The sequence below is a fragment of the Hordeum vulgare genome, chromosome 6H (assembly GCF_904849725.1).
Source record: "Hordeum vulgare subsp. vulgare chromosome 6H, MorexV3_pseudomolecules_assembly, whole genome shotgun sequence".
Taxonomy (NCBI): Eukaryota; Viridiplantae; Streptophyta; class Magnoliopsida; order Poales; family Poaceae; genus Hordeum; species Hordeum vulgare.
The window spans coordinates 518,631,301-518,648,494 of NC_058523.1; the positions used below are offsets into that span (position 1 = coordinate 518,631,301).

General features: G+C 42.9%; 1 pseudogene; it reads right to left on the reverse strand.

Annotated features, from left to right (window-relative positions):
• Positions 1–4,905: 4,905 nt before the first annotated feature.
• LOC123405728 lies at positions 4,906–8,288 on the reverse strand (annotated as a pseudogene).
• Between the last annotated feature and the right edge of the window lie 8,906 nt (positions 8,289–17,194).

Here is a 17,194-nt window from a genome sequence, read left to right on the forward strand (position 1 = left end):
CGAAGGGCCTATCTTGTACCTTTACTTTTTGACCTTGAAAGAGTCATGGTGATCTTCAACAATTCCTTGTTTCCCCTTTATCTTGGCTAACGTCATATGCTAGGGAAAGATATATATTCATATGTCAACTTGGAAGTAAGTATTCATGAATTATTATTGTTGACATTACCCTTGAGGTAAATGGTTGGGAGGCGAAACTATAAGCCCCTATCTTTCTCTGTGTCCAACTGAAACTTTGATCTCATGAGTACCAGGTGAGTTGTAGCAATTGTAGAGAATGAAAAGATGATTGAGTATGTGGATTTGCTTTACAAGCTCTTATTTGACTCTTTCTTATGTTGTGATAAATTGCAATTGCTTCAATGATTAAAGGCTATCGGTTGTTATTTTTCGGTAAGGTTCTTGATCCATACTTTACTTTGTGAAGGAATTGTCACTTTAGCATGAGAGATTATATGTTGGTATTGCTGATCTAATCATGATCATGATGCCTGCATGTTCGTATCTTGTTTTGTCGACACCTCTCTCCCTAAACATGTGGGCATGTTTATTGATCTAGGCTTTCGCTTGAGGACAAGCGAGGTCTAAGCTTGGGGGAGTTGATACGTCCATTTTGCATCATGCTTTCATGTTGATATTTATCGCTTCTTGGGCTGTTATTTCACTTCATGGTACAATACTTATGCCTTTCTCTCTTATTTTGCAAGGTTTACATGAAGAGGGAGAATACGGGCAGCTGGAATTCTGGCCTGAAAAAGGAGCAAGTTTGAGATGCCTATTCTGCGCAACTCCAAAAGACGTGAAAATCAACGTGGATTTTTTTTGGGATTTGTAAAAAATACTGGGCCGAAGAAGTGTCGGAGGGGCGCCAGCAGGGGGCCACAAGCCTGCTAGGCGCGGCCACCCCCTGGCCGCGCCTAGGGGGCTTGTGGGCTCCCAGCTGGCCCTCTGGCTGCCCTCTTTTGCTACAAGAAGGGTTTCAGTCTGGAAAAAATAAAGAGGAGGCTTTTCGGAGGATTCGCCGCCGTCACGAGGCGGAACTTGAGCAGAACCAATCTAGAGCTCCGGTAGGACGATCCTGCTTGGGAAACTTCCCTCCCGGAGGGGGAAATCATCGCCATCGTCATCACCAACACTCCTCTCATCGAAGGGGACTCATCATCATCAACATCTTCATCAGCACCATCTCATCTCCAAACCCTAGTTCATCTCTTGTAACCAATCTTCGTCTCGCGACTCCGATTGGTACTTGTAAGGTTGCTAGTAGTGTTAATTACTCTTTGTAGTTGATGCTAGTTGGATTACTTGGTGGAAGAGTTTATGTTCAAATCTTTGATGCTACTCATTACCTCTCTGGTCATGAATATGATTATGTTTTGTGAGTAGTTACTTTTGTTCCTGAGGACATGGGATAAGTCATGCTAATAGTAGTCATGTGAATTTGGTATTCGTTCGATATTTTGATGTGTTGTATGTTGTTTTTCCTCTAGTGGTGTTATGTGAACGTCGACTACATAACACTTCACCATTATTTGGGCCTAGAGGAAGGCATTGGAAGTAGTAAGTAGATGATGGGTTGCTAGAGTGACAGAAGCTTAAACCCTAGTTTATGCGTTGCTTCGTAAGGGGCTGATTTGGATCCACTAGTTTAATGCTATGGTTAGACTTTGTCTTAATTCTTCTTTCGTAGTTGCGGATGCTTGTGAGAGGGGTTAATCATAAGTGGGAAGCTTGTCCAAGTATGTGCAGTACCCAAGCGTCGGTCCACCCACATATCAAACTATCAAAGTAACGAACGCGAATCATATGAACATGATGAAAACTAGCTTGACAGAAATTCCCGTGTGACCTCAGGAGCGTTTTTCCTCCAATAAGACTTTGTCCAGGCTTGTCCCTTGCTACAAAAGGGATTGGGCCACTTTGCTGCACCGTTGTTACTTTTGTTACTTGCTACTCCCTCCGTTCCTAAATATAAGTCTTTAAAGAGATTTCACTAAGGGTCTACGTACAGAGCAAGATGAGTGAATCTACACTCTAAAACATGTCTATATACATCCGTATGTAGTCCCCTAATAAAACCTCTAGAAAGACTTATATTTAGGAACGGAGGGAGTACTTGCTATGAATCATCTCACCACACAGCTATTTGTTACCGATAATTTCAGTGCTTGCAGATATTACCTTGCTGAAAACCACTTGTCAGATCCTTCTGCTCCTCGTTGGGTTCGACACTCTTACTTATCGAAAGGACTACGATAGATCCCCTATACTTGTGGGTCATCAGTCATCGAGTTCGGATCAGATCCTTCTGGATCCGGCGCCCGGACGTCGTCGGCCAGCGCAGGGTGGTGGTACTCGTCACTTTTCAGATTGGATCTTCATTGATCTAGATACCCGCGGTGTGCTTCTCTCCTGCGGTTTCCTGGCGTTGCCGGCGTGGCCGCGGATGAAGCTGGTGGAGGAGATTCAGATAAGGGGAAACTCATTCGTCGGCCCTGGCCGGCCGCGCCAACGACGATGCTCAAGGGCGCCGTTTTTCTTCCTCGAGACGTCGGTCTACGTCTGCTCCTCCACTTCCTACCTCACCGCCTCTCGGGTGAAAACCCTAACTCCGGTGGACAGCGGCGGCGTCCTTGACGTCGTGACCTTCCTGAAGGCGTCGCCTTGAGGGCTGAGTGGCGGTGGGCACTATGCGGGTCCTGGACAGTTGCTGGTGGCGGGCACTGCTTAGGGGGAAACCCTAAGATCGACTTTCCAGATCGGACGATGGCGGTACTGCGATGCCGTTTCTCTCTTGGGAGCATCGTTTATGGAGCAACGCTGGATGACAGAGGCAGGAGATGGAGTGGCTTCGTCTGGCCCAAAGATTTGGTGGAACTATCAAGTCATGTCTGGCCGACAGGTGCTACACTGAGTCATGCCTGGTTGGTAGGTGCTACGCACGACAGTTCTTCCAGAATCTTCGTGTCTGGACGAATGAGCGCGGGGCGGTGGCGCTGTTTGGCGCCGTGGTGGCATCGATCATCTTGCACGGAGCTTTCGATGGAGATGTCAAGTCATGCCTGGCCGACAGGTGCTACGCTGTGTCATGCCTGGTCGGCAGGTGCTACGCACGACAAATCTTCCAGAATCTTCGCGTCTGGACTGACGAGCCGTGGTGGCGTCGGACGGATGGACAGACTGGCAAAGATGATACAGATCTCTCTCCTGAAGATGGGTTAGCGGCCTAATGATGATGGCGGCATCTAAAACGTGTGCATGTGGTGTACGCTTTAGGTCTGCTGCACCGGTTGTGGGTTTCGATATGTTATGTGGATTTATCGGTGACGGCACCGGTTTTAGATATGGGGAGTGAGAGCACTCCACACTATCGAGTTTTGTAGGTGTGAGTGATGGCTTCAGATGGTTTGATGTATGTTCTTGTTAGACCTATGTTGAATAATTAATAAAAATGACCGTATGCATCGATTGATGCAGAGGCCGGGGGTTTGAACCTCCTTTTCCAAAAAAATGTAAATGCACATGGATAAGATTCTTTTTTTTTTGGTGCACTGTATAGGAAGCGTTAGGACGCCCACGATTGATACAGAGCTCGATCCCACGAACAAGCGCTCGGGCCCCCACTAGCCACGTCCTTGTTTATTTATTTGCAAGGATGAAGGAGGTAAGCTGAGAGACAGAAAATCTAAAAGTTCCCATGGGGAGATATTTGGTTTAAACAGGCAACACTCATTTACATTCACAATAAAAGCTGCAACTTCCAAGCTGCAGCTAAGTATATTTTGTAATTTTGAAACAAGATTTTTACCTTCCTTGGGAACTGGGAGCTGGTGGTTATTACGTACTTACTATACTAAACAGAGGAATGGTTGAATGAGCAGCTCTGGAGTAAACTAGGAGAATATACAATGGCGTAGAGTGAATTGTGCGAAAAGCTTTTTCTTCCGATTGGTCTTCCAAGACATTTGCTTCTTGATTCCTAAGAAGTAACATAAAAAGGAAATAATTTATTAGTAAAGTAGATCGAGCAAAATATTCTGCGGGAAAAAAATGGTTCTACAGGCTGCAATGAGGAGAATTTGGCATAACACCATATGCATAAAGTTTTTTTTTTCATATTTCGTCACACATTTCAGCCTTTGAACCAGCTTATTTGAAAGCTCATTCAGTTGGATGCCTTTTTTATTTGCAAACTTGTTTTGTCTTTTGAATTATTTGAAACCAAAAGATTAATGAGTCAAGGGTGACCAAACTCTAGAGCAAAAAAGATGAACTTTTGGCAACAGGTTACACGTACAGTTATTATGAATAAGATGCCCCGCATATGCAGCTTCATGCATGTTTTCATAGTACAACAAGAGAGTGAAAGAAAATATGAGTACAATCTGGCAATGGACTCACTAGAACATACCTGCCATAGAGAATGAGTGACTCTCCTATCAGATCTAGAAGCGCCCTCTCATCACATGCGCCATTTTTGGACAGCCAGAAATACACACATTACTTAGGCCCTATTTGGATACACTCAGATTATATAATCCGGTTTTTATAATCTATTATGTCTTCAAACAGAACAGATTATATTGCAGTTTATAAAAACTAGATGGTCAGATTATTAAAAACTCATAATCTACTCTACCCCAGCTAAAATCAGATTATGGATTACTAATGACCCATCACCCTTGGAAACTTGGAGATAATTACCTACTGCCACCGCCATCGTCCTTCAAACATGTCCATCTAGATTATTACTTTTGCAGTTAAAAAACAGAGGACATACACGTCATTGTACAATATAAAACCTGGATTACACTATATAATCTGGCCTCCAAACATGCCCACCTAGATTATTTTTATAAACCAGATTATATAATCTATCTTCATAATCCAAATTATTATAATCTATTATGATTCCAAACAGGGCCTTATTTCTGCAATTGCCTTTGCCCCACCAATTGACACAAGGTCTGGACAATCCTGAATCTTCAATTCCTCGAGTGATGTGAGGTCACTGCTCCAAACTTCTCCTGGAATGGACACTACACGTGGACACTCAATCATCTGCAGTGAAACAAGGGATGCGAGGTTCTGTAGGCTACTGGGAACCCATGCGGAGATATCCCCACATGACCGTAGGTAGAGTCTTTGAAGGGATGATGGGAACACCAATCCCCTTTGCCAGTTGATACTTGGGCAATCATGAATTTTCAAATCCTTCAGGAAAGGAAAACTTCCAAACATTTCACTGGATAGGGAAATTAACTTGCCACAACGTCCAACAAGAATTCTCTCGATAGCAGGTAGATATTCTTCTGTTAGAAGGTCCTCAATGGTTGACAGTTTCTGACAATCATAAATGGTTATGGAAGTAAGAGATGAGCATATCACACTGGTGGTGCCTCCGCCACGAGAAATATTAGTGAAGAAATGTTCAGGTTGTCCAATAGTTGTAAGAGATCTGCACTCTGTAATGTGCAACTCTAGTAGAGCTGGAAGCCTCCACATTTGTGGTTGGATGGATGTCAGGCAGTGACATGACAAAGAAAGGCAGGCTAGGGAGGAGCATTCTATATTTCCTGCAAGATTCCCAGAACTACCCAACACGAGCCTCTTGAGGGAGGGCACCACCAAACTATGGGAGTAAATATTTGGACAATCACTCACGCATAATTCATCAAGGTAATGCAAGTCCCCAAACCTCTCAATTGGCACTGATACTAATTTCTTGCAATATTGAATTGTTATTTTTTTTATGGCTGGTACAGAAGCTGGATGTAGAACTTGTTCGAGGCTTGATAGATTCTTGCACCCGTAGATTGATATGACTGTCAGGGCCAAGAAAGTACCAATACTGTCATTTAGGTTTCTGCCTTGTGAGATCCTGGAAAATAATATGCTCTCGAGTCCATCACAGTTATGCAACGACAGCGATGCTAAATTAGCTAAGTTTTGTGGCTGAAACCAGTTTGGGAGAGATACACCTGGATAACACCGCAGAAGCAGAGATTTTAGATTGATGGAAGGTTGTAGGACTTGAAGCACTTCAATCTCACTGTTGCCCTGTGACCTGGAAAAAGACCACTCCAATGTGAGGCTATTAAGATATCTCTTATTCTTAAGTTCGGCCTGTGCTGCATGATCCTTGCTTTGCGTGCTAAGATTGTATATCTCCAAATCTCCACAAAATTGGTTCACATTCTTTATCAATCTCATTCCTAGTCCCTGTTCACTGTTTGCATCAAACTTTAGTGGACGATCTTGATCATATCGAAATCCATTTGATTCAAAACTCTGTAAGCTGATCAATTTACTGAAGTCACTGGGCAAGCTTTCTAGCTTGCATTCTCTAGCACTGAAAATCTGCAGATTATACAGGCAACAAATTGCTGAAGGAAGGCTGTCGAAAGGACATGTTCTGGAGATTTTCAGGTACCGGAGATGCTTCAAGTTGCCAACACTATCTGGTAACTCCTCAATGACAGAAAAAAAGATTATACGCAAAAGCCGAAGTTCATTGAACCAATGATCTACTACAGAAGCTACAGTCTTATTCCTTAAAGACTTGTTGCAAAATAGGGTACGAAGTTTTGTGTGCTTGCATAGACTCAGCAATGTGGAACGGTCAAATTTTGTGCTAGAGAGTATTGAAAGATGACGAACATCCTGAGGAACTTTCTGGAAGTCACTCATATTTTTAATGACAAAGCAGTCATGCTCCGAAACTAGTTGTGCCATGTCATGCAACAAGTCATGTATTACGTAAGTATCACGAACTTTCTGAAAGAAGGAGCGTTCTACAAGATCTTCAAAGTACTGACAACCAATATCTTGAATCGGAATGTCACCTTGAGGTTTAACAAAGCCTTCCGCTGCCCAAATTTCAGCTAAATAGCCCTTCTCAAATCTGTGATCTTTAGGGTATACAGCACAGAACGAGAAGCATCTCTTCAAATGGAATGGTAAATACATGTAGCTCAACCGAAGTGCTGGCAAAATTTCAGTCTTATTTTGTCTCAACTCCCACAATTCACTCTCTAGTACTTTATTCCAGTGTGTTACATGAAGGTTCCTTTTTAACAGGCGACCAAGAGTTTTGGCTGCTAAAGGAGAACCTTTCAATTTAGGAAGTATGCTTCTACCAATGAGCTCTAGCTCAGGTTCACTGTTTGAACTCTCAGATCCAAACACGCACACTTTGAAGAAATTCCAGAAGACATCATCCTTCAAACCATCCAATACAAAGGGCTCCATTGTCCCCACTCCATCAGCAACCTTTGGAGATCTAGTGGTGACCAAAATCATACTTCCCTGCATCACATTTCTCAAAGGTGCACAAAACCTCTTCCAACGCAGCCCATTTTCCTCCAAGGCATCATCCCACATATCATCAAGGACAATCAAGAACCTTTTGTTCCTCACATTCTTGGAAAGAGCATGTTGAAGAGAATTCAAATTATCAGAAGAGGATTGCATGGCCTCTTTGGTTAGCCTTGTCACATCAAAGTCATCTGAGACACAAATCCAAATTACCAAATCAAAGTGAGACTTCACTTGTTGATGATTGCAGATATGTTGGGCCAAAGTGGTTTTCCCGACACCCCCGATTCCAACTATTGGCAAAACAGGAATGCTTGGTATTCTTGATTTATTACTAATGTTGTTTGATGTACTTGTCGACCCTCTCACTACAGTACTTGCTCTCTTGCGTTTGAGATGAGCCCCGCTAATATTTGTAGGTACAGCTCCAGGTCACGACCAAATATTTTTGTCTCATCGGGGAGAGAGCCAGTATCTGGCCTGACTGATTTGTTAAATTGCAGCGTCGCTTCCCGCAAACCCATCCTCTCCAGCTGCTTAGAAAGATTTTTCAGTCTTTTCTGGATATCTTTCACTTTGTTGAAGCTACCTTGAATAACACTGTTAAAGAAGTCAACAAAAGGGCTTTGGCTTGCATTGCCCTCCACGGCTACCTTCAGCTCATACCACCCGAACTCATCAAGAAGGTCATCAGCATCATACACTGCGTCCCTGAGTTTTGGTAGGAACGTGGCCACGCACTGTTCATGGATCCTCCACTCTGCTCGATCCATGAGGATGTGCATTGCAGGAAGAGTATCCCTAAGGCGTAGTAGCCCACTCTGCAAGTGCAATACTTCATCCTGAAGCGTTTGCTCCTCTGTGCCACTCCATCGGGAGCGAAGAGATGAAATAGCAGATCTGGCCCACTGAAACAAACTGACACACTCATTGATGCCACTAATGACCTTCATGCTCCTTGAAATATTCATGTCGGGTGCGTCCCAAAATTTCTTTTTATCCTGTTGAAAAACAGTGCACAGTGAGCATTATGGAAGCATAGTCTGTGGTCAGAGGAATACAATAGAGAGCTGCTGCACAATTATTTTCTCCAAAATTACCCGAAGTTTAGGGCCTGGTGTTTGGATAGCCGGTTTTGGTTTCAGAACTACAGCCTTATATGGCTACACTTACACCTGAATAAAAGTACACTGGATGTTGTCAAACCACAGTAGTTTAATCATCAATCGACAATACCATCATTCCACATCACACATAGGCTTAAGTTGGTCATGAGAATCTAAAGTTGTACATCACAAACTACTATAAAAGGTTGTTTGGTGCTACGTCTCATAGTTTTGTGTCTATGGACGAGCATCAGACCGCGGATATTCCTCAGATCGGACAAGTCGATAATGAGTCTTTATCTGCTCCATTCCTAGAGAAAGAGGTGCTACAGGCGATTCAGGGTATGAAAAACGGTAAAGCGCCGGGGCCAGATGGGTTCCCGGCTGAGTTTTATAAGAGATGTTGGCATATTATTAAGAAAGATCTTATGGCAATGTTTCACGATTTGTTCTCTGGACACTTACAACTCTTTCATTTTAATTTTGGTACCATCACACTGCTACCAAAAAAAGAGGGTGCCTCGCGTATTGAACAATTTCGCCCCATATGTCTGTTTAATGTTAGCTTCAAAATTTTCACAAAGATGGGGACAGATAGGTTAACTAAGATGGCACATTCTGTGGTGCAATCTTCGCAGACGGCCTTCATGCGTGGCCGAAATATTCTCGAAGGGGTGGTTGTTCTCCACGAAACCCTTCACGAATTACATTCCAAGAAGCTTAACGGAGTCTTATTTAAGGTAGACTTCGAAAAGGCATACGACAAGGTCAAATGGTCTTTCTTGCAACAAACTCTACGCATGAAGGGGTTTTGCGAGATTTGGCGAAAGCACATCGATCATTTTATACGAAAGGGTAGTGTCGGTATTAAAGTGAATGATGATGTTGGTCATTTCTTTCAGACACTAAAGGGTCTTAGGCAGGGAGATCCTATGTCACCGATTCTATTTAACATCGTAGCAGATATGTTAGCGCTCATGATCAGAAGGGCTAATGAAAAAGGGTTAGTAGGGGGACTAGTAGCACATCTAGTAGATGGGGGTGTTTCCATCCTACAATATGCGGATGACACAATCCTTTTTATGGAACATGATCTCAACAAAGCCAGAAACATGAAGTTAATATTATGCTTATTCGAACAGCTATCTGGGCTGAAAAGAAACTTCTTTAAAAGTGAACTCTTCTGCTTTGGAGAAGCAAAAGAAGAACAACTTACTTATAATCAACTTTTTGGTTGTGAGAGTGGTTCACTACCATTTACGTACTTAGGGATCCCTATTCATCACCGAAAATTATCCATAAAGGAATGGAAGTGCATCGAGGATCGGTTTGGGAAAAAGTTGAGCTGCTGGAAGGGCAAGCTACTATCCTACGGAGGACGGTTGGTTTTAGTTAACTCAGTGTTGACAAGTATGCCAATGTTCCTTCTATCCTTTTTCGAAGTACCAGTTGGGGTGCGCAAAAGGTTGGATTTTTACAGATCAAGATTTTTCTGGCAGAGTGATGAGGTCAAGACCAAATATAGGCTAGCTCGATGGGATATTATTTGTAGACCCAAAGATCAGGGAGGGTTGGGGCTTGAAAATTTAGAGGTTAAGAACAGGTGTCTGCTCAGCAAGTGGCTGTTCAGGCTATCTGTGGAATCAGAAGGTATGTGGGTCCAAATTCTGAAGAACAAGTATCTACAGCAAAAAACCTTGGCCCAGGTCACTGTGAGACCTGGAGATTCACCTTTTTGGAAGGGTATCATGAAGACAAAAATAGCCTTTTTTAACAGGACTAGATTCATTATCGGAAATGGTGAAACTACTAGATTCTGGGAGGATACCTCGCTAGGTGACGAACCTCTGGCTCTTCAATATCCGCAGCTGTATCACATTGCCCAACGCAGACAGACGACTGTTGCGGCAGTGTTACGTGGGATGCCTCTCAACATACAGTTTCGCAGATCCTTGATAGGAAATAGATGGGTCAGATGGCTACATCTAGTCAGAAGGCTAATGGATGTTAATCTTTCTGATGACCCGGATAGGATTGTGTGGAAACTCACTTCCAATGGGAAGTTTACCGTGAAATCGATGTATGACCATGTTATTGACAGTTCAGTCATTCCAAAATCTTCACATATTTGGAACGTCAAGGTTCCCCTTAAGTTAAAAATCTTTTTGTGGTTTGTCCACAAAGGAGTTGTTCTAACTAAGGATAACTTGGCTAAGCGTAATTGGAAAGGAAATCGGAGATGTACCTTTTGTCAGATGTTTGAAACTATCAAGCACCTCTTTCTGGACTGCCCTATGGCTAAAGTATTATGGCGCTCAATCCATATAGCCTTTAACATAACCCCGCCGACTAGTATTAACATGTTATTTGGGACATGGCTTGACGGGGTTAATATCCGGTTTGCTAAATTAATCCGAGTAGGAACTTCGGCACTTTTATGGGCTATATGGAATTGCAGGAATGACCTAGTTTTTAACAGACAACAATCCATTAACTTTTTGCAGGTCATCTTCAGGGCTACCGCATTGATCCGCATGTGGTCCTTACTCACTCCTGTGGAAACCAGGGAGCCTTTGGTTACTGGGTGTGCCCGATGGGAGATGGTAGCTCAGGCTATCTTCAGCCGATATGGATGGCGACATGCTGATAGAGTAGGGAATTAGTCAACTACTCCTATCCACATATTTGGCTTGGGCGTTCATCGCCTTGTAATTTATTTTAATTTCACTTTTCGACTTTGTACTCACTTCGGATCTTTTCAGTTTTTTAATATAATGGCTGTATGCATCACTCGATGCAGAGGCCGGGGCGTGGCCTCCTTTTCGAAAAAAAACATCACACATAGGACAATCACAGATAATATGCACAACGCATAGGCATAAGGACAATAAATAAAGTGTATGGAGAGAAAACCGTGGGAGCTCTTTCATTAATTAGTGTCTTGTCTCATATAATAAACTTGTGTTAGCACTAAGCTCTCTCTCTCTCTCTCTCAAACATTGGCTACTTATAGCCAACCCCACGGGCAATTTCGTTATAAAGCCCACACTTGAACTTTTAGTATTTGTATAAGGAAACTAGAAATAAATTGCGAAAGCCAGGCCTTAAATATATCTTGCACTTTTAGTATTTGCATAAGGAAACTAGAAATAGTATAAGAAAATTACTCCCTCTGTCAACTAATATAAGAGCGTTTAGATCACTTAAGTAGTCAACTAATATAAGAGCGTTGACAAAGGGAGTAGATGATAGCGCAATATTCAATTGATTGATGTGATCCTCTGCTGGTTGCGGACTAGTCATATATGGCCCAATTAACTAATGTCAGGTCAGGTGTTCTACAAATTTGGAACAGTTTTACCGAAACAAATATTACTTGAAGCATATATATATATCATCTAAGTTTGAATTAATAAGATTCAGGATTTTACCTTTTAAAAGAGATTACTGCTCAGATCCCTAAACTTGTACTGAAAGCGGTTCATAGGTTCTTCATATTGACAGTAAACTTGTAGATAAGCGAACTATATGTCTCCAGAGTTGCAAGATGTGTCACTTTGGGCCAATTCATTTCTAGGAGAGTTACGAGTTCAGTGAAATGGCGGTGCGAAATCGATGCAGCCTTGCAGGGATGAGGCAAGGATTGGGGGAAAACATATCTTCTAGTTGTGCCGCGCCGCGTCGCCTCCCGCTTCGCTGCTAGCTCCCTCTGTCAGGAACTAGCAAGACATCTGATGAACTTAAGCAGAAACGACCAGAATTTCAAAGAGTGGAAGAAGCTTGAGCTAGGGTTTTCATTGCTTAACAAAAGGGGAAAAGTAGCATTGCTCACCACAGGCGGCTTAGGGCTGTACCTAAAGATATTTTACATGCCCAAATAGAGTGAGAGATCTGCCTTATAAAGGCCATTACACGCATAAAGAAACAAAAGATAAAAGTAAGCAGGTGTTGCTTTTCGGAAAAGCAATAGCGACGCGGCTTCTCATCTAGACCGTTGAAGGCTGCATCAACGGCTCTCACCCTCCATCACCGATGAACCGTTATCGCGCTATGTGAGCCGTCAGATGGCAGATCGACGCTTCTTGAAGCTTCAGGCACGCATGGATAGGGGAATACAGAGCTTCATAATAACTTAGCCTGACAATACTTCCCCAATAAGCGGCAGCTTGCTCTCAAGCTGCAAAAGAAGGAAAAAACTTTTCAATAAAAGCGAAATCTTCCGAGGTAGCTTCTTCCACTGGCATGTTGACCCATTTGATCAACCATCTGACCACATGAATGCTTATGTTGCCTTGAACTCTGGGAATCAGTTTTCTTTCCAGGATTGCCTCTGGTTCCATCTTGATCAACCCATCCTGACCCACTAAAGGAAGATTCTTGGAAGGTACAACTGATGCCCCAATGTGTTTCTTCATCTGACTCACATGGAATGTACTGTGTAATTTGCAACCTTCTGGCAATAATAATTTATAACCATGAAGACCAATTTTTTGAAGAACTCGGAAAGGCCCATAAAACTTGGAGTGCAGCTTTAGGTGCCTGTGTAGACTGAGAGAAGTGTGTCTGTAAGGCTGCAGCTTCAAGTAGACCATATCTCCAACCACAAATTCTCTTTTCTTCCTCTTCTTGTCAGCATACCATTTCATTCTACCTTGGGCCTTGATGAGGTTTTTCTTAATCGCTTCCAGTGCTAGTTCCCTGTTTTGAAGTAGATTATCATTATCCTCATAGATAGTATCAGGTAAGGCTGACTCAGCTACCATGGGAGGAGGAAAACCATATAAAGCTTGAAAAGGGGTCATTTGCAAGGAGGTGTGGAAGCTAGTGTTGTACCACCACTCAGCTAATGCCAACCATCCATGCCATTTATTTGGCTGCTGAAAGCACATACATCTCAGGTAATTCTCTAAACACTGGCTCACCCTTTCAGTTTGTCCATCAGATTGGGGATGATAGCTGGTGCTCATGTTTAGCTTGATCTTTAGTGATTTGAACAACTGTTGCCATAAGTTGCTAGTAATTTTTTTGTCTCTGTCAGTGACAATTACCACTGGCATCCCATGCAATTTGAACACTGTATCAGTAAAGCCCTTGCCACAGATTCCACTGATATAGTGTGTTTCATAGCAACGAAGTGAGCATATTTAGTAAATCTATCCACCACTACCAAAATCAGGTCCTTGTTTTCAGATACAGGAAGGCCTTCCACAAAATCCATACTCACATGAGCCCAAGCAAAATCAGGAACAGACAATGGTTCCGACAGGCCTGGGTAAGGGCAATGTTCAGCCTTATTGATTTGGCACACAGGGTAAGATTTGACAAAGGAAATGACATCTTGCTTTAGTCCTTGCCAATGAAACACCAACTTCACCCTTTGATAAGTAGCTCTTTCTCCAGAGTGCCCCCCAAGTTCAGAACTGTTAAATGTTTCCATAATATACTTTCTCAGAGAAGTTGTATTCCCCACCACAATCTTATTCTTGAATCCGAGGATACCATTTTTAAAGGAGTGCGAACTAGTGTTGTCCCTGTTCACAGCACACTGAGCAATAAGTTCCTTTATCTTGTCATCCCGGTTATAGAACTTATAGCACACTGAGCAATAAGTTCCCAACAGCCAGGACACACACAGGTGTGGGAGTAGTATTGCTAGCAGTAAGCATGGAAACTAAGTGCTTGACTCTGGATAGTGCATCAGCTGCTTTGTTTTCCTTGCCCTTATTGTACTCAATAGTGAAATTATAGCCTAGCAACTTGAGTAGCAGCTTGTGTTGAATTCCTTCTGTTAGCTTTTGCTCTTGGATATACTTCAGACTCTCTTGATCCGTTCTGATTACTAATGCAGTTGCTAGGAAATAATGCTTTATTTTTTAACAACTTCAATGATAGCTAGGGCTTCCTTATCATAGGTGGACATAGCTGCAGCTCTAGGCCTAATTGTTTTACTGAAATAAGAAATGGGCCTTCCTTCTTGCATTAGCACAGCCCCCAATCCATATCCACAAGCATCAATTTCTAATATAAAGGGTTTGGAGAAATCTGGTAATCCTAGGACAAGAGAATTAGTGAGTTTTTCCTTTACCAAGGGAAAAGCCTGGTCCTGTTCACCGTCCCAATGGAATGCATCTTTCTTTAAGCAATCAAACAGGGTCTACACATGATGCCATAACCTTGTATGAATCTTCTGTAATAGTCACTCAAACCTAAGAAGCTTCTCAAGTCAGTGATGTTGGTAGGAGCTGGCTAGTCCTGAATTGCCTTGATTTTAGAAGGGTGAGTAGCAACTCCCTCCAGATTGATTATGTGGTCCAAATACTCTACTTTAGTCTGACCAAAAGAAGATTTCTCCAATTTGGCATATAGTTTGTTTTCTTGCAGGATATCAAACACCTGAATTAAATGCTGCTTGTGCTCTGCCATAGATGGACTGAATACTAGGATATCATCAAAGAACACCACTACAAATTTTGACAAACCAAAGAGCAGATTCATGAGAGCTTGAAATGTAGGTGGACCATTGGTGAGGCCAAAATACATGACCAAGTATTCAAATAAGCCCCTATGAGTAGAAAAGGCTGTTTTATGGATATCCTCATCTGCCATTCTTATCCGGTGGTATCCATTTCTGAGATCTATTTTTGAAAAAATTTAGCTCCTTTTAGCTGGTCCAATAAGTCTTCTATTACTGGGATGTGATATTTATTCTTTATTGTAATAGAGTTCAGCTTCCTATAATTAGTACACAATCTCCAAGACCCATCCTTCTTTTTGACTAATAGCACACGAGAAGAAAAGGGGCTGGTACTTGGCCTAATCACACCAGATTTCAATAGTTCTTTAATGATCTTCTCAAGTATTTCCTTGTGGTGATGAGGCACTCTATAGGCCTCTGATTGACCACTTTTGCTCCCTCCATTAATGGAATTCTGTGATCATAAGGTCTGCTGGGAGGTAGTTCAGTAGGTTCTTGAAATAGCTGCTCATATCTTTCCAAAAGTGGTTATAATTCCGCAGGTAACTCTTGAGTTGTGGCCCCCACTTCTACATCACATGTAGTAAACAGGAAAAATCCACACACGGCTTGTTCCATCAGTTTATCAGTGTTATCATTTGCTTCAGTGGGTTGTTTTATTGGCACTCTTTCATCAACAAATGTGACTAACTTGCCTTTCATAGTAGAAACTTTCGTTTCCATTTTAATAAAATCCATATGTATTGGGCTATATTTCTTCAGCCAATCAACTCCCAATATCATATCATAACCCTTCAGTTGTAGCACTCTGAAACTGTCAGTAAACTGCTGACCTTGTATTTCATAGGAACAATCATGTGTTATGAATTCACTCCAAATTACTTCTCCACTTTCTACTGCCACTCTAACTTTAGGAGTAGAAGTTGGTGTCACTGGTAGTTGAGTAGCCATCTCTGGTGATACAAAAGTAGAAGTAGTGCCATTGTCTACCAATGTTGTTGCAGTAGTGTTCCCCACTTTGAGTGTCAAAATGAAACCGTTTTTAACTCCTCCTATACCCATAGTTGCATGCATAGACACCTGAAGTATTGCATCAGCTGGAAGTTGATCCAGGTTTTCCAAGTCTGGATCAGCAAAGTCAATGACATAAATGGTTTCAGGCACTTCGTCTTCTTGTGCTTGCAATGCTTGAATTTGTGCTTTTTGGCTCATTTTACACACCTGTGTGTGTCCTGGCTGTTGGGGAATGTAGCATGGGAAACAAAATTTTCCTACGCACACGCAATACCTATCCATGGTGATGATAATCTACGAGAGGGGAGAGTGAATCTACATACCCTTGTAGATCGCTAAGCGGAAGCGTATATAACGCGGTTGATGTAGTGTAACATCTTGGCGATTCAAATCGCATCCCGTCCCACGATCTCATCACGATCCGTCCCGCGACCCCATCACGATACATCCCGATCTAGTGCCGAACGGACAGCACCTCCGTGGTCAGCACACATACAGCTCGATGACGATCTCCGCCTTCTTGATCCAGCAAGAGGGGCTAAGAGGTAGATGAGTTCTCCAGCACGGCGGCATGGTGGTGGTGGTGGTGGAGCTATTCCAGAAGGGCTTCGCCTAAGCACCGCTGAAACTAGACTAGAGGAGAAACAGATCTAGAGAGAGAGCAACACGTGGCTGTTTTTCTGTGTCTCAAAAACCCTCAATACCTCTAGTATATATAGGAGGGAGGGAGGGGAGGAGGCAGCCTCAAACCCTCAAGGTTTGGCCAAAATTGGAGGTGGAGGAGTCCTACTCCGATCCTACTAGGAGTAGGATTCCTCCTTTCCACTTGGAAACCCTTTCCACCTTTTCCACCTTTGGGTTTTTTGCCTCTCAAACCTCATGGGCCTTAGTGGGAACTTATGTCAGCCCACTAGGGGCTGGTTTGTATCCTCCCACAGCCCATAAGGCCCCTCGGGGCGTGACACCCCTCCCGATGGTCCCTGGTACCCTCCCGGCACTCCCGGTACACTACAGATGAGCCCGAAACTTTTCCGGTGACCAAAACAGGACTTCCTATATGTCAATCTTTACCTCCGGACCATTCTGGAGCTCCTCGTGACGTCCAGGATCTCATCCGGGACTCCAAAAAACTTTCGGTTACCAACACCTATAACTCAACTATACCGAAACGTCACCGAACCTTAAGTGTGCAGACCCCGCGGGTTCAAGAACTATGCAGACATGACCTGAGACACTCCCTGGTCAATAACCAATAGAGGGACCTCAACGTCCATATTGGCTC